Source organism: Microcebus murinus, chromosome 17, assembly GCF_040939455.1.
Source record: "Microcebus murinus isolate Inina chromosome 17, M.murinus_Inina_mat1.0, whole genome shotgun sequence".
Lineage (NCBI taxonomy): Eukaryota > Metazoa > Chordata > Mammalia > Primates > Cheirogaleidae > Microcebus > Microcebus murinus.
Genome location: NC_134120.1, coordinates 18,877,781 through 18,901,348, shown reverse-complemented (window position 1 = coordinate 18,901,348; position 23,568 = coordinate 18,877,781). Strand labels below are relative to the sequence as shown.

Here is a 23,568-nt window from a genome sequence, read left to right as displayed (position 1 = left end):
TTATGTGCTAAGCATTGCTAAAAACTAGCCAGAGGAGTTTCCTAGTAGAAGGAAGGTATCCTTCATAAACTAACAAAATTAGTTGTATATTATGTAATTTAAAAAATTAAGTTTTGTTCCTTGTTTACTACTTAAGACTCTACATATTATTTGTAATCATCTAGATAGGCTCAGTAATGCTGTGGTAATACATAATCCCCATATCTGAGCAGTTTCTCTCTTACCTGGGTATAGTACAGTACAGATTACCTTACAGGGGGGCATCTGTCACCACATGCTGGCCCAGCATTCTAGGCTGCTGTGGTCTCATGGCATCTCCAATTCAACCCATGCTTCCAGGATCATAGAGGTAGAATGTGCACCAGCTCATAAATGTTTCCCCCAAAAGTCACACATCGTATCTATTCATATTTCATTGGTCAAAACTAATCATATAGCCAAACTGCAAAGGGCAAGAAAGTGTAAACTTTTTTTGACATAGAAATAAAGAACGAGATATTGGGGAACATTAGACATCTCTATCCATCATCCACAAATAAAGATGACATGTGTCAACCTGTTCAAACAAAGCCCATATAGTAGTGAATATGCTAAAAAAAAATTAGTTCATGATTGATCATGTAGTTCTTTATTGACTAAACTAAATCAATTTATTCTTTCCAACCTATAGTAAAAGATGTAAAATTATTATCATGTGTGCACACACATATACATACACATAAATAAACATATACCTTACAAAGCTTCTAATTTTCTAGTTGGCACACACATTAGATACTCCCCTTCTCACTAAAATAAAATAATTCATACAAATTATTAATTAAAATAACCAAAAATACGGAAAGGGATCAATAAATATCTAGCTGTGCTCAAAAATGAGAAGAGCCTTTAGTAGACCAGAAACTATGAACAATTGCTAGAGAAAGCAAAAGGAAATCCATGCTGCTAAGATGAGGCAATAGTGAAAAGATGCAACCCACTGTCCACAGAAGAACTTTTCCTAAGGAAAGACAGTTAATTAGTACATGATAAAATGTACTAATTACATTTCTTGGGTGAAATTTTCCCCATTGAATTAGCATCATTGAACTTCTATTTTCTTTAGCCTTTTTTTTTTTTTTTTCAATTTCTAGTAGAAAGTTGTAATCGATTGTATGATCATTTCAAAAACATTTACTCCTTCCTGCCTTGCCTCCAGGGAAGAATTAGACTTCTGCCCTAATTGTTGTTGAGATGAGTCACATAACTTGCTCTCGACAATGGCATGTGGCTACAAGTAATGTCAGGTTTGAGCATAGGCCTTAAAGTGATTTTCTGTGTGGTTTGTCCATCTGGTTGCTTCTGAAGCCCACTGGTAGAATACACGATCCTTTAGCATGGACCTCAGAATGAGCACAATGTAGCAGACTGCATGCCTTAGGGAACAGCTGGTCCCAAAACTGAAGCCTGGAGCCTGAGCACAACCCAGATCACCCAGGTTGCAGCCAAGCCACAGACTGGTGAGCAAGAGAATAAACATTGGCTTATGCCACTGAGATTTGGAGAGATGTATTATAGCACATTATTGCAGGAAAGGCTTAGCTAATATATAAGTCAAAACCAAGTATTTGGAGGCACACATGTTTAAAAATGCTTTAGTTAAGTAGATGTAATTGGTTATGAATAAACTACTCACTTCAATACAATCCCATATTTATCGAGCATCTGTGTACATGTCAGAGACTATGTGAATGATTATTCAAAAATTAAGTATGAATATTATTAAACAGATCCTACTTTAAGATTAATTTCTTGGACTTTTTAATAAAATACATTTTAACTGGGGTAAGGTCATATCTCATTGTGGTTTTAATTTGCATTTCCATGATGGTAATAGATGCTAGCATGGATGCAGAGAGAAAGGAACGCTTATGCACTGTTGGTATGAACTGCAAATTAGTACAACCTCCATGGAAACAGTATGGATATTCCTCAAAGAACTAAAAGTAGACCTACCATTCAATCCTGCAGTCCCACTACTAGGTATTTACACAAAGGAAAAGAAGTCATTTTATCAAAAAGACACCTGCACCCAAATGTTTATTGCAGCAAAATTCACAATTGCAAAGATGTAGAATCAACCCAAATGCCCATCAATTCATGAGTGGATTAACAGAATGTGGTATACATATGCCATGGGACACTACCTCAGCCACAGAGAAGGATGATTTGTCTTTTGCAACAATTTGGATAGAACTGGAGACCATTATCCTAAATGAAGCATCTAAAGAATGGAAAAACAAACACCACATGTACTTACTATTAAATTGGAACTAACCAATCAGCACTCATGTGCAGAGAAGGAAGTAAAACTCAGTGGAAATCAAGCAGAAGGAGGAGAGAGGAGGGGATGGGTGAAAACCTACCTAATGGGTACAATGAACACTATCTGGGTGATGAGCACACTTATAACCCTGACTCAAGCATTACAAAAGTGATCCATGTAACCAAAAACATTTGCACCCCCATAATATTAATACTTTGAAATTTAAAAAAAGATTAATATTTTGTAAAATTTATCTATATTTTCTTAATTGCCTTGTAGAGAACATATCTATTCATATACAGATAATAATATTTTGGATTGTGCTGATTTTTAAAGGCTTAGAAAGTTAGATTTTACTATTAGTTAAGAATTTAAATAATCATAATTTTACTCTTCTAACTATCCTGCTATTCAGCATTTGTGTAAGTTGAAGTTTTGAGAACAATCAACCTGAAAACATTATTGAAAAAATACCATTTGAGAACAAATAAACTTCTTCAAAATATACATAGAAGGATAAGTGTCCAGAATGTAACCCACGCTGTGTGAGTGAGAGTTGGAAAGAGGGAGAGTTAATTAAAATACGATATTGTCTTTCCTTTAAGGGGTGGATATTTAAGCCTGGTTTTATGTCTATGTTCTTCTTTCTTGACAGCTTTTTGAAGTATAATTGGCATGTAATAAACTGCACATAATTAAAGTGAGCAATTTGATATGTTTTGACACAAGAATATATGCATGAAACCATTACTACAATCAAGATAGTGAACATATCCATCATCGCTAGCTTCTTTCTGTCCATTTGTAATACCTCATGCACTCTCTGCATTTAGTGTGCTCCCAATTGGTTGGTTTCTAGGTTTTCCCTAGAATACTGGTTTTCCCAGTATTCGTGTTTACTGGTTTTTTAGGGAATACTGTGCTTTCCTACCAATATAGATTTATCAAAAATATCTATCAGGATTTGATAGATATTTTTGATAAATCTATATCAAGCATGAAACCCTATAAAGTAATTATTGTTATTATTGTCCCTTTTATATAAAAGGGAAAACAAGAGATTAGAGAGATTATAGAACTTGTCTGAGTTAATATAGTTCTGAATTCAAACTCAGGACCTCGTGAAGTGTGTAGGTACACACTAAAAAACTGTTGAATTTATGACTTTAAAAAAATCAGGAAAACTGTGAATCCTCCCCCTGCAGTTGTAGACTCCTTGAGACCAGGAATCATGGTTTTTATAGGAATTTTGCTGTTAAATATTCTTGCTATCTCCAGCATGTAGTCCATTATTTTTATATAGTTGGTGCTCAATAAACATTACCTGAAAACTAATGCATTTCCTATGGAAACAAATAGTCATTAGAATCTGGATTGTTTTATTCCTTTTCAGTTAGCCTTCCTGAACTTCATATCCCTTTGAGTCACTTCTGAGAATAAGTTTCCTAAACTTTTAGGTGGGGAAGGAGGTACGCTACATAGAGACATTCTCTTAATCTCTATATTTCAGCTTTCTATCTAACCGATACTTTCTGCAGTACCTGATGTTTCCAAATGCTGAGTCTCTCAGTGGGTTTCAGGTGAATCTGTCACTCTCCTCTGTGTCCCCTGGTGCAGGGACTTAGTGTGAGTTTCCTCTGCTCTGCTAAGACAGTGAGTAAGCACTCTTCCATCTACTTACTCATGTCAAAATATCTGTTGTACCTTTCCCTTGCTATTGTCATTATGGGTGAACACCTTTCTGTTTTTTTTCATTGACAGTTTTGGAGTTTTGGAATGGGGAGAAGATAAACATGTTATATTCGACAGAATTTCAGAACCTAGGTAACATTTAGATAAACAGTTGGCAAACAGCGATGAGTCAAGGATATGAGTTGCTGAGTTCACCTTTTCGTCTTACACAATTATATTTTCTCATCTATAGAATGAGTGGACTAAACTAGATGAAAATGTACAGATATTCTAGGAACAATAATCTAGGAGTTTTATGAGGGAAGAAATTTTCTTGCCAAATTACTTGGGATGAGAGAGGCTAAATAAGACAAAAGAGCTTTCATTACTTCAGAGATCTTAATGTATTAGTGCTCATTGTAGAGGCAGTAGCAGGAGCAGCATTTCCCAAAGTAGTCAGACCATGGAACCCTTTTACACACACACACAGACACACACAATTATTAATAGCTCTCAGATGTAGTGTTCTTTGGAAAAGAGTTTGGGAAATTCTGACCTAGATGATTGCTTTCAGATTTTGAGTTTCTGTGACTCCAAATTAAGTATAATGGTGACATTTTAGGAATTAATTTTTGTTAATAGCCTTCTTGTTTCTCATGGTTTAAAGATGAACTGAAAAATCTAAACTGCAGTGTAAGGAAAACAAAAATATATACACATATACATCTATGTATACATACATCTGTATGCAGTATCTATACAAAATAATGGCAAATAAAACTAGTAATTTAAGAAATATTTATCCCATCTTCCCAATGCAAATGGTAATTCTAAGACTCAGCATGGGAAATAGAGCATATAAAGTAGCCTGGTTACTCTGTCATCCTCTGCAATTATGCCCCTTAATTGACATAATTCAGAGAAGACACCAGATGTCATGGCATAGAAATATGCTAAATCGTGTCCTCATATTGCCCTCACATGTGGCCGTGGCTTCTTTCTCTGGGGCTCTGTGGGTCTTGTCTATCGCTGCAGTTGGAGAATGCCCCAGCCTGAAGGTATTTTCTTTACTCTTTTCCATATTCTATCTGCTTATTGAAAAATAAGTAATAACATAAGAATTTCTTACCTTCTCTTAATGGCTATTTGAAGCAGAAGTAAGAGGAAAAGTTTTAGACGTAGTATGCCTTGCCATGTGCTAGAATCATGCAAGAACATTTATGTGCTTCATTTCATAATGAAATCTCCTTAAGAGATAGGCAGGATCATGTCAGTTCACTTCAAACCGATTTTTGGAAAGAGACAAGATATATCTATATTGAACATCCCTACGGGTATTAAAAAAAAAGAACAAAAATGTATGTTTCCACATAATGGATAATTGGTAAGATCAGAGATGTAACTTGGGCACGTTAGCCTCTGGCAGCTGAGCTCTTTCAACTCAAAGTACCCAATATGGTGTCATGTGTATATATGTGTGTATTTTACCAAAAATTGACTTCTATGTATGTTGTTTTAAATTGTTTAGTTCTTATGCATTGCGCATCTATTTTCATTTGATTAAATATTCTTTTACTGTAACAGTTAAATGCAGTCGGTCTGTATTGAGTGGATGGACAATAAGTTATTTAACCAAATTCTCTGTCATGAGGGATGGCAAACTTTCTCGGTAAAGGGCCAGATAGTAAATATTTTAGGCTGGTGTGCTGTATGACAATTACTCTGTTGCAGTAACTATTCAACTTTGCCATTGCCCTGGGAAAGCAGTCAAAGATCCAGATTTATCATCCAGATTTATTTAATACAGCTATTCTATTTTAAAACCCCTACATGAGTTAGTATTTGCTGGAACATTAAAAAGATTGTGGGAATATTTTTTATTTAACTCAAGAGAATAAGATGGAATAGTGTAGGGGAATTTATGACTTTTCTTTATGGGTTGTTGTATTTGTTTCTCCAGGTAAAATGAGGAAACCTTTTTTTAAAAAACAATGATCCCACCTCATTTGAGCAACTCAATACTCCATAGCAAATTACCCTCTTGGCTATTTTTTATTTTTTCATTTTTAACAACTGACAGAATACACTTGTTGGGTGAGTTCTGTTCATTCCCTCCTACTGCAAACAATAAAAAGACAAGGATTGTTAAGCATATGATACATTTTTATCTTCCCAACATAGGAGCAGCATTAATAAAAGAACAACTGAGCCAAAATATTAATATTCTAAAACTAAATTCATCTTTTTAATAGATATATTTCTACATTTAACTGAGTTAACTCACTCAATTACTTGAGAATATGTACTACAAATAGTTTATGTTGTAGGATATTGAATGAGGTTATGTTGATCAAGCTTCAATTTTTAAATGTCTGTGAATGTTTCTCTAAGTTGGGGCTGAAGGGAAGGTGCCGTTATTATTTTGTGTTTGGCGTTTGTTTACATCAGTTTTTCCCAAGATTTATTTCACCACCACCACCTTGATGCTCCCACCCCACTCAAAAAAAGAAAAAAAAAAGCCTTTTCAGAAAATTTTTTTCCTTAATTGCTCCCCAAATGAAAATTTAGCACCACAGATATATTGTATATCTGTTTATGCGCTTTATCTATACACAAAAAGAGTAAGATTAGTTCACCTTCCAAGAGAAAATTTTGCCCCCTTGGGGGCAATATCATTCCTATTGAAAAAAGCATGAATTACATCTAATTCAATTGTTTTTCCAGGGATTGGACTAATGCTCCAGGAAGTAGAACCAGAAATGTGATCACTGTATACTTGAGAACAATTAAGATTGCTTGTGGAAGACCCTCCCCTGGTTGGACCTTGAACAGAAATAAGGAGCTCTTCCATGCGCGCACATAGCCACATCAGACTTTTTAGCTTTCATGACAAGACACTATCTTACCTCATTGGCACATGGATGCTCATTTCACCAGCGACACACAATGGCTGTCCTCCAAGTTCTTTTTAGGATATATAGACTCAAATCTGCCTGCCCTAAGACTTATTAAAATCTCTGTACCTGAGGATTCAGTCTATTAATTTCTTACTCAAAAACCAATTCCCCGATTAAGTCAAACCTTCAAATAGCATCATTTTGCCATAGAAGTACTTACTTACTTTTCCTGAATTGTAATTTGCTATTAATGCCGTTCTTCTACACTGACGGCCATTTTATGGAACCACCCCATGTAATTCATTGTGGTGTTTACTATACAGATGTTCTTAAAGTCATAGCTCATTACACAGGACAAATGCTCTTGATGAGCAAGGAAGAAATTTCTCTTTGATCTTAATTCTGTTAATGGATATGTTTCTCTTGAGAAACACATTTGTTTTTCTTACAGATATAGTGAACCATATCAATTAATATTTAATGGCCTACCTCTAACAAACGTATGTAGTGTTAGAGAAGGGGTTTTTTTTGTACTAGTCTAACTTCTGACTGCATCTTGTATTTCACATTCTTTTTCACTTCAATATGATTTAAATTTTATGTTGTGAATTTATATTTTAAGATAATTTTATGGAAGAACAAAAAACATATGGAAATCTGTACAAATCGTAACTATAAAGCTGGATGAACTTCACAAAAGAAATACACCTATGTAACCAGTATACAAATGAAGAAACAGAACACCACCAGAAGCCCTCTCCTGTCTGTTCTCGGTCAGTACTGTCTGACCCCAGTAATATAACCAATATCTTGACTTATAATGCCATAGATTAGTTTTGCCTGACTTTAAAATGCATATATATAAAATCCTACAGAATATGTTCTTCTGTGCCTAGATTTTGTCATTCAGTATCATGCTTGTAAGATTCATGAATCTCATTGCAGGTCAGAATAGTTTATTCTTATTGCTGCATAATATCCCATTTTTAATATACTTCTTTTATTTTATTGTTTATGGACATATAGGTTGTTTTCGGCTTAAAGCTACTACAAATACCTCTTATAAAAGACTTTCTGTGAATATATTACAAACCTTTCTATGGACCATATATTTAAGATGGATCATATCTCTGTTTGAGTTCAGTTTTCCAAAACAGTCAAACCAATTTACACTCCCACTAGAAGTAAATGAACATTTCAGTTGCTCCACATCCTTGCCAACACTTGGTATTATTGGTCTTTTTTCATTGTAGCCATCTTGATAGATGCATGGTTGTATTTCATTATGAATTAATTGGTATTTCTTTGATGACTAATAAGGATGAGCACTTTTTCATGTTTATTGGATATTTGAATATTCTTTTTTGTAAAGAGAATATTCAACTTTATTGCCCATTTTTCTATTGTGTTATTAATTTTAATTTTATTTTTCTTAGTATATCTTACTGTTATTGAAAAATTTAACCTTTTTCTGTAACAAATTGGGGTCCAAATAGACACAAATAAATGAAAAAATAAATAGGTGCTAAGCCCAAACTAACTATAAACCAAAGCCTTCTGGGCAAAGGACTTGACTAGTTAGTACTAAAAAACTATAGATGAGACTTGAAGAGCTGAAAATTCAATGTTACTATAGCACCACTTTTATGCAGAAAGAGCATAGCAAATCTGTTCTAAATCTAATCTTAATGTAAATCCTCAATGATAATTTGTGCTAGTCACTAAGGAACTTGGTGAAATTTACTAGAAATATTAAGGACTATTGAAAATGAACAGTATCATATGAGACATACAATTGATAACATTCTTATATCCAATATATTATAGAGAGAGTTTTGTTGTATAAATTTCTATTTTAAAAAAATATTTACATGCTAAAGTTTAAACCAGCAGCAGTTACCTTTTTTGGATTAATTTGTAACTTGCTTAAAATATAGTCTACATTTTCTACTATAGATTAGTCACTAGATATAATAGCTGTCCTAAATTTTGGCATTAGTAAAATTCATCAATCTGGAACTAAGAACTCTTTATTTATAAAAAGACCTCTTTATTTATCAAAGGACATCATAGATAAACATAACAGAATTGAAAAATTAATTAAACTAAGGTATATAATAGAATGCATTGCATTTTCAGGGAAAACATTTCAGGAAAAAATGGTCAAAAATAATACTGAGGACTCAAGAAAATGGTAATTACATGAGACCTAGAACAAACTTTATTACACTTAATTTAATATCACCCACCAGATTAAAAAAAGTCAGAACATTCCAAAGAAAGAAATTTAATGAGAGGTGTTAACACAAAAATATTTGCAGGAAAAAAATCTTTCCCTCTTATCAGAAACATGACTATCATGGGAGATAGTCACTCAAACTTAAATAAATTTTTGAAAAAATCTAACTCAATTGAATGAGGAAAAATATATTAAACCTGGATAGCAGAAAGAACAAAAGGGGAGACTAAGTGATTTTATTTTGAGGATGAGTAGATAAAGTCATAATTATTTTAGCCAATGAGATTCATAAATATAAATTTTTATTTTCAATCCTACAGTCTGTGACATCATTAGGGAGTTTGGTATTCTACTTAGTATTATCAAATTACCAGCAAATAAAGTTTCTCTCTTTAAATATCAAAATATTTTTGCTTTAATGTTTGCATTTATTAAATTGAAATATCTAATCCCCTAACTTTTCAACTAATTGACTATAGTTTAATTGCTCATGTGATGACGCAAAATTATCAGTATAAACATCTACTATTTTACTGTGCTAAAGTATATGTTGCAAGCCCTTCTACAGTCGCTGTGAAGAGCAGAGTTGGTTGTTCCTTGTCATGGCCAAAAAATATCAATCATGCCAGCAAAACATTAGGAGGTCATTAAGGTATTAGAAATGCTTTCTGGTCCCTGAAGACCAAACTGAAGGTATTAGGCAAATTTAAAATAAAAAATAGGTAAAATACAATAATAGTTGCTACTACACAAGTTGTGTGATCATAGAGTCATAGGGTTAGGGGTTAGATGCAACTTTTGAAATATTTCACAAATTTCCAATATTTTCAAAAGCCGTTATTTGTGATTTTTTTTAAATCAGTAAGTATATCTGAGTCACAAGGATTGAGAGATTGACATGTATGGAGTTTTATATTAATTTTTTTCCAATTTATTGAATGGTTATTAGTAATCAAATGAATTATTTAAGCAAATATTTTATTTTTATCTTTGCCTTTAAAACAGAGAAGTTTTAAGGATAATATTATCTTGAGAGTGATATTTTCAAGAAATATGAAGGAAGAAGAGATAAAGTTAAAAACATTTTCAGTTGGTTGGAGAAAGCAAATTTGAAATTGTGAGGACCAATGTTCAAAGAAAGATCTTTGAGGTAGGATCATTAAGTGCAAGTTTGGGCCATGTCTTTTCTGAATGTTACAAATCCGGTTTTGCCACTAATGAATTGTGGCAAGGCTGAGGGTGCCCAGCAGTAGCTAAGGAAATTATGTGATTTATTTATTAAATAGTAAGAGAGAGAGTTTCTCAATATGTTTACCTTTAATTGTGACATAGGTCATAATAATTAATGTGAGGGAGTTCCCCTTTCTAAGTTTCATTGAGAAAAAATGCACACATTTGTACCATTATGCCTCAAGGAATTTCCTATATATGCTTCGGAGAGTTTTATTGCAAACCATATATATTTTGAGAGTCTGATATACAGTATAGTGCTTTGAATAATTTTCACAAATCCTTATTTCCAACTTTTAATATCTCAATTATAATAATCTGATTTGCTGAATATAAAGCACAGAATGAGTGAGAGACTCTATTGCTCTTTTCCCTGAAAACTTCCTTGCTAAGGATGTCAAGAGAGTTAACAGATTCATTCATTTACTTATTCAACAAACATTCATTCTTTGGACACCTATTGTGGAATTGGGCATGTGAAACTTTTATAAGGAGAATATGTTATTTTAAAACCCTCTGTTTCAACATGTAAGATAAAAAAAATCCACTACAAATGTCTTTTGGCAGAACTTAGAGTAAAAACTCAGGGCTTTAATGTTAGAGATTTTGTTCATCTTACTTCATTTAGAACTTGGAAAGACCCCAAGTCTGTAATTTTGCATGTAGAGGCTTCCAAAATGATTCCCCTCTAGGAGATGCCACAGACTCTATACATCACCTTATTCTACTACCAATAAATCTTTTATCATAAATCTCCTGGGCATAACATACAAGAAACATAAGGGCTTTGTCTGCAACCTTAATCAGTTGGAGAGCCTTGCAAGTAGCTCAGTAGATAAATGACTTAAAACCAACTATCCAAGTATACCAAGTATTAGAATTGTTAACTATTTGATTAGTTGCATTGGTTGCAATTCAAGTCATCATCTGTTTAAGCTTGTAGATATTCACTATCATTCTTGAAGACCCATCCACCTATCTTCTACCTAGGTCATGTAGAGAATCCAATGAAGATGTGATAAGATTCACTATCCTAGTATCATTCAAGTTCTTAATGGTGACACTAATCTCTGCTATTCTTTCAAAAAGTGACTTTCATATGGCTGTGTTGCATATCACATTATCCTTTGATCCATAGGACAAGGGAAAATGGCAAATTAAACATGAGATGGATTTGAGACACTGTGGAGTAGAATTTCGTTAAGCTATAAATCCCAATTTTAATCTTTGAATTGCAGTGACTTGTTATCCTGCTATTAATGATAGCTTAGAGTCAAATTTCTATTATTCTGGAAACATTCCTATTCTTCAGTGCCAATCACCTTGGAAAACAGCCATAGGATCTTTTGGGAAATGTAAGAAAGAAGACATTTTGACTGTATTTGTAATGTTACTGTACTGTCCTTCCCAAAGAGTAAGGGTGGGTCTTTGCATTAACATAGGCTTACTCTAGATTTGAGTTTCATTAGCTGAGAAAAAAATTATAAGCACTCCCAGCTAATCAAACTAGTATATTATATCCTGTGCATACGTATTAATTCATCCTATTCTAAAATTGTGCTCCTTCCTTGTTGGTGCTAGCAGCCTTGGAATCCATTCCTGTACATATTTCTCACTTTGCTCATATAAATTAACAAGCTCCATATATATTTCTTATACTTGCAAGATTGATTTTCCCAGGTTTGGCATGTTGGTGACCCTACTCCAGGACATGTTGGCATAGGACTAGAGTCATAAATGAAGGCATTTAACCATGTTATTACAATGCTACCACTGGTACCACTCAGAGATATCGCATTGAGACCCTACATGCCCCAACTGCTTTCATGAGTATCTGTCTCTTTGATTTTTATAGTGGACTCCCACCAATACATGCATTAAAGGAGACCTCACAAACAGGGGAATTGCTTGAATGCCCCATCCCAAGAAGATGAGTAATATTCACCATGGTTTACAGGTAGAGAATGCAAAAAAAAAATGAGCAGTTCTTATTAATTATTGTATCTTTATCCTAATTTTGTGTTTTTATATCAGTTCTTTTAAAACTCATCATCTCCTCTTTTGAGACTCACCAAATATATGACTGTAAAAGTATATTGTTTATAATTGATAGAAAATAATTTGAGTATATCTAACAATTTCATATTTTATATGAACTATGTGGGGATTTTCTTCCATTCTCTCAACCTTCAGCAGTAATGAAATCTGTAGCTCTAATAAAAATTCCACAGACAGGAACCCACTTAGAGATCATGGAAGAAATATATATTTCAGGAGGTATTGTACGGCTATAGAATTTAGAATTTTCATGTCATTTTGGAAGTAGAATATTTAATTATTTATTATAAAATTAAAGTATACTATTATATTAATTATATAATATAATTGCAGTATATAATAAATGCAATTATATTGTATATAATTATGATTGTACAATTATATGATATTGTATTCAATATATAAATGTAATTTTAAATAATTCATCATATTACTTTATTGGAAATATAATAAAAGTTTATTATGGGCTTATACACTTTTACCATACTGATGATAAAAATAGACTAGATCACAATGCACATAATTGTAATACAATGTTATCTATTAAGACTCTCTTATTGTTTCTTTGAAATATAGTTTTAAAAAAGTAACCATAGAGGGGAGGGACCAAGATGGTGGACTACAAGCGGCCCGTGCACACTGCTCTTAAGGACAGGATCAAAAGTTGCAAGCAGATGCTTAGCTATGGATGGGCCTTCTTGGAGAGAGCACTGTGAATAATCAGAGAAGTGACAGGGGACACTCAGAGTGAAAGAGAAGGTGACAGGGTGATCCACTTTGCAAGATCGGAAGGCATGTTGGGGAGGCATCTGCATGTGAGAAAGTACAGGAGGAGAAAATCCTGTAGCTCCACGCTGCCTGCTGTGGACACCGTGCCCCGAGCTATGAGGGGGCTCCCGCTATCAACACAGACCTCAGGACTGATCAGGGAGCTGCTTGGAGTCTATATAGCAACACTGTACCAAAAGGCAGAAACAGCAGGGACCCAGCGGCTTCCATTCCTGGGTGGCTGCAACTGACACCATTCTGAGCTCTCAGGTCCAGAGCTCCTGGTCTACATAGGGCTCCACTATGCTACAGCTGCCTCCACCTTGCAATGGCCATGCCCCTACAGCTCTCACACTGTAGCCAGGCCCCACCCACATGGCTCCCACGCTGCCACCAGGCCCCATGGCTCTGGACCCAGGTGGAGAGAATGCCCCCATCCCTGACATACATGACCACTGCCTAGATAACCTTGCCCGGCTGCCACTGCCAACACCATGGGAAGACCCAGGCAAAGTAATAAAAATCCTCAACAAAGTAGGCATAGAAGGAAGATACCTCAAAATTATAAAAGTCATATAGGACAAACTTACAGCCAGCATCATACTGAACAGAGAAAGTTGAAAGTATTCTCTCGAAGAACTGGAACAAGACAAGAGTGCCCCACTGTTCATCACTTCTATTCAACATAGTGCTGGAAGTCCCAGTCAGAGCAATCAGGCAAGAGAAAGAAATAAAGAGCATCCAAATTGGGAAAGAGGAAGTCAAACTATCCCTGTTCACTGAGGATGTGATTTTGCATCTAGAAAACCTTAAAGAGTCCACCAAATGATGCCTAGAATTGATAAACAAATTCAGCAAAGTCTCAGGTTGCAAAATCAATGTACACAAATCAGTACCATTTCTATATACTAATAAAAGTCAAGCTGATGGTCAAATCAAGAACTCACTACTGCTATAGTTACAAAGAAAATAAAATACCTAGGAACATACTTAACCAAGGAGGTGAAAGATTTCTACAAGGAGAACTACAAGATACCAATGAAAGAAGTCATAGCTGACATAAACAAATGGAAAAACATCACATACTCATGGATTGGCAGAATCGACATTGTTAAAATGTCCATACTGCCTAAAGTGCTTTATAGATTCAACACAGTCCCCATCACAATATCAATGTCATATTTCACAGAGCTAGAAAAAATAATCCTAAGCTTCATTTGGAACCAAAAAGAGCCCAAATAGCCAAAGCAATCTTAAGCAAATAGAATAAATCTGGAGGCATCATATTACCTGACTTCAAATTATACTACAACTCTATAGTAACCAAAACAGCATGTACTGGTATAAAACTAGAGACATAGACCAATGGAACAGAATATTAACAGAAAACCCAGAAATAAAACCATCTTTCTACAAACAACTGATCTTCGACAAAGTAGACAAAAACATATAGGATGAGGACATATAGAATAGGAAATGATGCCTTATTCTATAAATGGTGCTGGGAAAACCTGGATAGCCACATGCAGATGAATGAAACAGGACCCTTATCTCTTGCCATATGCAAAAGTTAATCCAAGATGGATAAAATACTTCCCTATAAGGTATGAAACCATAAACATTCTAGAACAAACTGTAGGAAGAACTCTTCTAGACATTGGCCCAGGAAAAGAATTTATAACTAAGACCCCAAGGGCAAATACAACAAGAACAAAAATAAATAAATGGGACTTAATAAAATTTAAAATCATCTGCACAGCAAAAAAAATAATCAACAAAGTAAATAGACAACCTACAGAATGGCAGAAAATATTTGCAAACTATATATTCAATAAAGGGCTAATATACAGTATCTACAAAGTACTCAAACAAATAAACAAGAAAAAAATAACTTCATTAAAAAGTGGGCAAAAGGCCGGGCGCGGTGGCTCACGCCTGTAATCCTAGCTCTCTGGGAGGCCGAGGCGGGCGGATTGCTCGAGGTCGGGAGTTCGAAACCAGCCTGAGCAAGAGCGAGACCCCGTCTCTACTATAAATAGAAAGAAACTAATTGGCCAACTAATATATATAGAAAAAATTAGCCGGGCATGGTGGCTCATGCCTGTAAGTCCCAGCTACTTGGGAGGCTGAGACAGAAGGATCGCTTGAGCCCAGGAGTTTGAGGTTGCTGTGAGCTAGGCTGACGCCACGGCACTCACTCTAGCCTAGGCAACAAAGCGAGACTCTGTCTCAAAAAAAAAAAAAAAAAAAAAAAAAAAAAAAAAGTGGGCAAAAGATATGAATAGAAGTTTTTCAAAAGAAGATAGACAAATGGCCAGTAAAAGCATTATACAATGTATCCATGTAACAACAATATTTGTATCCCCTTAATATTTTGGAAAAAATAACTATTTAGCATATGATTCTTTGCTATAATTAAATCTTAATTTACTAGTTGTTATTTTATAACATATTTTAACATCATGTATGATCAAATATAAGGCAAGATCATTTCCCAAATTATACTTCAAAAACACATGATTATCTTATATTGGAGTCCTTATAGATCTCTTATAAGGGAACATTTATGAAACTAATTTGATCAAAAGTATATAGAGGGAAGGAAAGATATATTTCCCTGAAATTATATCAATCAATGGTCATTTGGATGCCTGGAAAAAATACCTTATAATTGGTTAAAAGGCAGGTAAAAGAATTTAAGAAAGATTTACTATTTCTGAGTGACATCACAATTTGAAGAATTAGAGTTAAAAAGGAGCAAAAGTCATAAAAACATTGGTATTGGTAACATCTCTTGGGAAAATAAAGGAATCATCACATATTTGTTTATACTTTTATGGTAGGCCCACGTGACATTTTATTTTGGAGCTCACAGTAAAGTTAGCAACAAAGCAATTATATTTACATATTTTTTATGTGATTACACATGACTATATTTATGTTCACACATATAATTATATGTGCTGATATATCACTATATTTGTGTGTATGTATATTTGTCATAGTGACTTGTAGAAAATGAATTACAATTTCCCTGTATGTTTAGTTTTATTAATATGATTTTCCTTCTCTTTAATCAGTTTGACAAATTGATTAAACAATGTTGTAATTTGTAATTGTGTCCATAATTATACTTTTGGCATTGTTTCTTTGTAAAGGGTGTTGCATATTATTCATAGACAGAATCACGGCATACCCATACTACTATGGCTTCCAGGCAAGCCAGGGCTTGTATAAAGGCTGTATGTGAACATTACTCATGAAAGCATTTGGGCCTTTCCCATAGCAAGTGCCTTTAACATAGGAAGAAAGAATCAGACTAAATTATAATACTCTCCATATGAAGTCTGAGTACATCTTCCTTTCACCTTCTAAGAAACTGAAGTAAGATAAGGTCAGAAGAGGGCAGGTTAAGACCTCACCATAGAATATCTGCCATAGATACAAGTGTGAAAACATCCAGCTTAATAAACAGATATCTAAAACAGGTCTTCATGTGCTACACACAAAGTAATTTACCAGTAGAAAGTCTCTTAAGCATGTATATTTCCTGAAATCACATCTTTGTAAGTGGCTAGGGAAACTAGCATGACCTGGAAGTCCAGTTGTATGACTTGTTAGTCATGCTGGGAGATTTTTTCTAATTGGGGAGGGGTGGATTTTTATTTGTAATTAAACAGACTTTGCATGAACTGAAAATCAGCAGAAGGTGGAGCCACACCCGTGCACGACTCCCTGGCAAAGCCTCCCCTCAATCGCAGAGGTAGAGTTAGGAAATTTCTGACCTCATTAGTGTGGAGGTTGGGTCAAGAGAAATTTTAAAGTACTGAAGTATGGAAGTCATTGTCATGATCAAAAAGTCAGTAGCTCATGCCACCAAGGACAAGAGAGAACAATCCAAATGTGTTTTTTGTTTAGAGCTCACGAATGCTCGTTTTCTCTCAGAGTACCTTTATTCTTCCCTCCTGTCCTCTGCGGCATCACCCATGCCTAGCAGGGTACCAAGCACAAGTTGCTTAATAAATATTTGCTCAGTGAATAAACCATTGTGCAAACCTCTCAAATCTATCTGCATTCTGCACCCCAAATCCACTTTCTCCACTGCTTGCAGTGGATTATATTAACATATGCAAATACTTTAAGTGGAATGTTTTCTCTATTGAACAAATATCTTTTATTTCCTCATGTATATAGCCTTAGACTTCTTCAAGATTAATTTTATTTTTATTAAGGTAATGGATCTCAGGGTTTAAAACAAAATAAAATGGTGTTAAAGTTCTTGTAAAGTAACACAGATCTCCTCCTAAGGCCTGGGCTTAATCCCCAAAAGCAAACATTTGACTCTTTTAGTGGGTTTTTTTTTTTTTTTTACCGTACCTATTTGTAAGGGATTTGATTATCCTGCTATTCCCTTATATAGCAATTTTACACATTGTTTATTTGCTTTATGTTACAACAGTTGAGGATTTAGTTGCCTTACACACACTTAAACTCAGTACAGACTCTTTCTCATGCTCCTCATAAAGTTTTATTGTACTTTATGGTTGATTCGCTTGTCAATGTTTCCCTCACTGGGATTATATACACATCCAAATGAAGTTGTATACTATCGTTATGTTTCTTTTATCTCACAACTTTTTGTTTTTCCTGGAGTTAATAATATCCTTTTACAATTTGTTTAGCTCACTCTACTCTATGGTAAATTATTCACAGTTGCCTCCAACTGATCTTTCAAACTGTAACCGAATAATATAAATGTAGTAATAACCCTGAAAACCTCAGTGGCTTTACACAGGTTTATTTCTTGCTCGTTGTCACAATCCAACATGTAGCAGCTGGGGTTTCTGTGCCACACATCATTCAATGTCACAGATTTTTATTTCTTCTAGAGGATTTCATGCCTTCTAGGACTTCACAGCTCTTCATTGATTCCTTGCATCTGGATACTAACAAGAAAAGAGAGGGATGGAGGATCTCACAAGTCATTTTATGGGTATATCCTGGAAGTGCTGTAGATCACTTCTGCCCACATTCCATGGGCCAGAACTCAGTTCCATGCCTCCCCACATACCAGGGACTGAGAAATGAAATCTAGTGGGATGCTTAGAATAAAGAGAAGACTATGGAATCTGGTGAGAACTGCCAGTCTCCACTGTACAAACTTTTATTGATAACTTTCAAGTGTACAGGTACATCAAATAATCTAGCATTTTCTTTTCCTTTTTTTTTTTTTTTTTTTGGCGACATTCCTACTGTAACCATCTTTCTGTTTCTCTTTAGGGCTGCTTCACAATGGTTGTTCTAGAGAATTCCTTTTACTGTCTCCTATCTTGGGCCTGAATTTTAGGTGGTTTCATCTCTTCCTCTTTTATGATATATAAGCTTATGTGGGGAACACTTCCTTAAAAATGATACACAGGATGTATAGTTTTTGAGTTCCTGTATGACTGAAAATGCCATTAATCAAGCTTGGTTGACAGTTTGTCTGGGTATACAATTCTCGGTTCAAAATAATTTCATTTTTAAAATGGGTACGCATTCAAAGTAACTTCTGAATCCATCTTGAGAAAGCCAAGGCAGTTTTTATTCTTTCTCTTTGTATGTGATCTGCCTTAAGTTTCTGGAAGACAGTTTAGAGTCTTCTCTTTTTTCCTGCGTTTCTAGTATCTGAATTATGTAACTTGCTGTGTTTAATTAATTGATGATTAAAATTTTCGTTCTTCCTGGACCTTTTAAGGAAACTTTTGATCCCCAAAGTTCATGATCTTCATTTCTGCAATTGTTTTGCATTTTTGAAGTTAATTTTTCCATCCTTTTCTGCACAAAATGATCCCTTTTCTGGAACTTTCTGGGGTTTCCATTAGTCATAAATTCTTTTCTCCATTTGCTTTTTTATATCTACAGCTTTTTGTGCTGCTTTCCTGAAGATTTTGTCCAACTTAAATCTTCTACCCCATCTGTCAATTTTTTTAAAATTCTGAGTATATTTTCAATTTCAAGAGATTATTCCTGTCTTATATATAAATTCTTTGTTATTCATTTTCTTTAGTAGCAGAGTACAAAGGCATGTGTTCAGTTCATCTTGTTGAACCACAAATTACTCTAGTTTACTTTCTCCAGAAAATAAACTTTCAATCTCCTGGAAGTTGGAATGAGCAGATGGAAAAACTTATGGTTGGTTGATTGCATGGCAGTGAGGAAGGGAACTTTGGGTCCAAGCATTCTGTATACAGACGTCTAACCAAACCCCTGTTTACCCCACCACCTGGCCTCCCTGAGGCTGGTATTTCTGCCTTCTAGGCCTGAGTTTGCCCAGGCTTTGCAGGAAGAATTGGCTCGCATCTTGTCCATCACCTCTCCTGCAGACATGCAGTGTGTATACGCCTCTGCTCTTCCAAATCATATATCAACCCTCCGTCTGATTTAAGTTTTTCAAAGAAAAAAAACCACTACAATGTATTTTATCTGCCGATACCTCCTTTCACTTTTATTTGTCTTTATGGTTTAATAGTATTTTAAAAATTCAGTTATTCTTGTGATGAAGGAATTTGAGGAAAGGGTTATGAAATATCTGTGATCAACTTGCTATCTATAACTAGCTCTCTCCCCATGTACATTTATATATCTGTTTACCTCAGTGCTGTATTTATTGAATTATTCAGAAGTCATATCTATTTAATTTGTGCTACATAAACTCCAGGTACAGGAAGATTTGATGACAATAATGATGACATATGATGTTGTCACCTTGTTTTCACTGGTTTTCCTGGGTCATTTATTCTGCTCTACTTCTGTCACAGTGGCCTGCATGAAGTGGTCAAGAAATATTTCTCTCATATCCCCCACTCTTTCTCCTCCTTGGAACCCCTCTTCCCACAGGGAAGGAAATGCTCTGCCACTCTAGCAGTGTCCCCATATAACCTAATGGCTCTGAGCCTGGGAACCTGAAAGATAGGACTGTATGTAGCAAGTCACTCCAGGGGAGCTGTCCCTGCAGGACTTGACCCTACAAAGCAGATGACACACTTAATCTGGGGAAAGGTGGCAAGGAGAGCCTATGATAAATGTGTCTGTTAGATTTCCTCATAGCAGGAAATTTTTCTAGATAGTAGAGTGGTAGCACAAAATAGTAACCACCATGATTTCAGCATTCGGGACTAGGGGACCTGAATTCTACCTTCACTGACCTTCTTGATTCTGGGCAAAAGATTGGAATTTTCTCAACCTCAATTTCATCACTCTAAAAATGGGGACAATAAATATAATAGATGCCTATTTCAAAACAATGTTGTGAAAGTCAAATTAGATGATCCGCAGTCAAGGGCTTTACAAATTCTATTGCATTCAGGAAATAATGGCTATTAGGATTAATTTGATTAGTGAACACATTAACTAGGTAAAGAGTATGAATCATTGTATAGCACAGAGAATCATTCTAAATCGATATGTTAATAGTGGAAAAAATTCAAGGTTGTTGTTTTCTTTCTTTTATCTCTCTCCAGGCCCATGGACACACACTTGTTGTATACCTAGCTATTGCTGTTGGATGCAAAGTAGATTTATCATAGACATAGATTTTCAGCATACATATTTTGAAAATCTACATTATGAAACTCATATACTTTCTCCTAGTAGATCTGAGATACTTTTTATGAATTGCACGTTATTTGGGGAGAAAGGAGTAGAGTAAGTGCTACCAAAATAACAAGTATAGCCAACACATGCATAGAACTTACCGTGCCAGGCACTGCTCTACACAGTTTACTAATATCAACTCACTTACTCACAATAACACTATGAAGGCATTATTGTTATCCTCATTTTCAATATAAGTACATTGAGGTACATAAAACAGAACTTCTTCCATAGTTTCCTAATAGACAGATTTTTGTGAAATCAAACCTTTTCTCTAATACTCCTCTTCTCCACTACTTTGCTGTCGTTTGTGCGTTTGGGGCTGTTCCTTTGCCCTCTTCCACAAGACATTCTCTGCGAGATGCCTCCCAAATTAGGTCTCTAAGGCACCCAGCTGGAACTGACTTAAACAATTAAGAGGTAAGCGATCATCCTCATCTCATTGTTTTCTAACATGAATGCAAGCAACGGGTTTGGAACTCTTTGATTTTCTTCCCAGAGGAATAAGTCAATTGCTATGCTATGCTATGCTATGCTATGCTATGTATTCAACCTTGTGTTCTTTACCTTTACCATGAATTTAGGGATGTCAGAGTATGCCTCAAACGTAATCCCAAGAGGGGCAGCCAGGGTCTTTGCTGTGTGGGTGAATCTGAAGTGTTCAGAACAGGGTCTGCCACACAGTAGGTACTCAATGAATATTTGTTTAGCGACACTGTGTGCTCACTATTTTGTTTAACAGCAGCCTATCCATGTCCAAGGTGATTTTAGGAAGCAAGAATCAGGACGGTGCATACTGATGAATGCATTCCTAGGAGCGCATTCTAACTTTTAAAATATTAATTTCTTTCCAACTCCCACTCTTACCTGCCAAACCTTTCCCTGCTCTCCACTTGCAGTCGTGGGCTCTCCCCATAGGTAATGAGACTCTCCTTGTGAGGGGAGAATGCAACCCCCTGGAAACAGTTCTTCTCCCAGTGCCCTGAGCTCTTTGAGTAAGCGATATCAAAGGAAACACAGAAACATAAATGAATAAAAATGAGCCCGCCGCCGGGTTGGGAGCGCTGTCACAGCGCGGAGAACGCGACCCGGAGCCCAGAGTGCTTCTGAGCGCAGCAGTTGAGTCACCAGCAAGACTGGCCTGAGGTGAGCTCGGCACATCCGCGTTCGGGCTCGGGGACACGCCTTCTTCTCACACAAACCTTCCAGGCCGGAGTCGCTGCGGACTCCAAGGGGGTGGTGCTACCAGCCCTGCCACTTGCAGCCCTGACGGCCGGCCGGGGGCTGGGGACCGACCCGAGCAGCCACAGGTTGGAAAACTAAGGAGCCGTCCCCATGCTTGTCGCCCGGTGAGGCGGATCCCGCGCGGCCGTTCCCGGGCTGGGGAAGGGGGAGACGGAGAAAGCTCCCTGAAACCTGACGCCCGGCCCTGTCGGCGAGGAAACTTCGCAGGCTGGTGAGTCGGGGAAGGCGGGCTGCGGTGGCCGGGACGCCCCCACCCTCCCGGCGCGCAGTGGGCCCGGCAGCGCGGCAGGCCGGGGCCCGCGGTGTGCGCCCGCGCCCGGCAGACACCCGCGCACTGGGCACGGCCGTGGCGTGCGCCGCACGGAGGTCGCCAGCCAGCTCGGCCTGGCTCTCTCTTGGGGTTCTGGTGTTTGCTTTTCAAACAGCTGCTTAGGACAAAAAAAAAAAAGAAAAAGAAAAAGAAAAACTGGGCACAGCACGGCGATGCCAGTTTCCTTCCATTCGTATCTCAGAAAACAGCCACGAGAGTGCTGCATTAGAACAAGAAGGATGATGCGTTTCGAGTGTCGTTCAGGAAGAAGTGACAGGGAAAAAAACAAGCCAGGCAAGTGAAAGAACATTTCTTTGCACTTCCTCAGGTGAACTAGCCACAGAGAGATCAAGAGAGATTTCCGTTTTCCGATTTTTGGACCCTGTTGCTTCCGAATTCTGATCTGCTGTGTGTCTGTGTTGGTTTAAGCGGTCACAATAAATTAGCTTCCAAGACTGTCCCACCCAGTGCAACATTATCTAAAGGAGCCCCCGCAAACTGCTGAAGCGGGTGGGCTGTAAGCAGAGACTGTGTTCGTTGGAAAAAGCTGTGTTTGATTAAAGCCATCACACCTGTGACATGTTTACCAGCTTTTTAGGTCAAGATCTGAAACTAAGGGTATGCGATTCTAGTTGTTTAAAGGGTACATCATTAAATTTAGCCCCTATTAATAACAGGGTTATCACCACCAACATTATTATTTGATGTAATATAGGTATTAATTTTGATTTAGTTCTGTTTAAAAATGAAATGTCTACAGTTCTCAACATTAAGCTTTTTTTAAACATATATTCAGTAATATTATATATAGAGAGACTATATAGGGTTTCATAGTTATAAATTTTGAAAAGTTGACAGAAAGGATGGACTGGCATCATTATAAATTCAGGTATTTAAGTTTATTGAATTTTCAAGCAGCTACAAATTTCAAATTGTGGCTATGAAGTGACAGCCATACTTGTCCTATGCCATCCTCCCCACTACCAGATAGTTATTTTTCACAATTTCCTAGCATAATCCTCTACCCAGATGGCATCAATCATCCTTGAAGACAAGAGGGGATTCCTATGGATGACCAAAAAAAAAAAAAAAAAAAAAAAAAAAGGTCATTTTGACAGATAGTTTAATATCAGTGGGGCTTTTCTGCTTATGAGCTGATGTGAACTCCCATATTACCATCATTGCTTTCGAAAGGAAAACAAAACATTTC

General features: G+C 36.2%; 1 protein-coding gene across 3 annotated transcripts in view; it reads left to right on the top strand.

Moving 5' to 3' along the window:
- Positions 1-23,568, top strand: part of RAB27B (RAB27B, member RAS oncogene family) — a 147,450-nt gene that overhangs the window by 75,066 nt on the left and 48,816 nt on the right. Inside the window, exon 1 of one of the 3 annotated variants that reach the window (XM_012745485.3) lies at positions 16,311-22,259. The exons of the other annotated variants lie outside the window; for them this stretch is intronic. The gene's annotated coding sequence lies outside the window, so the exon portion shown is untranslated. Of the gene's footprint in view, positions 1-16,310; positions 22,260-23,568 lie in introns of those variants that run through there. 3 annotated transcript variants of the gene reach the window in all.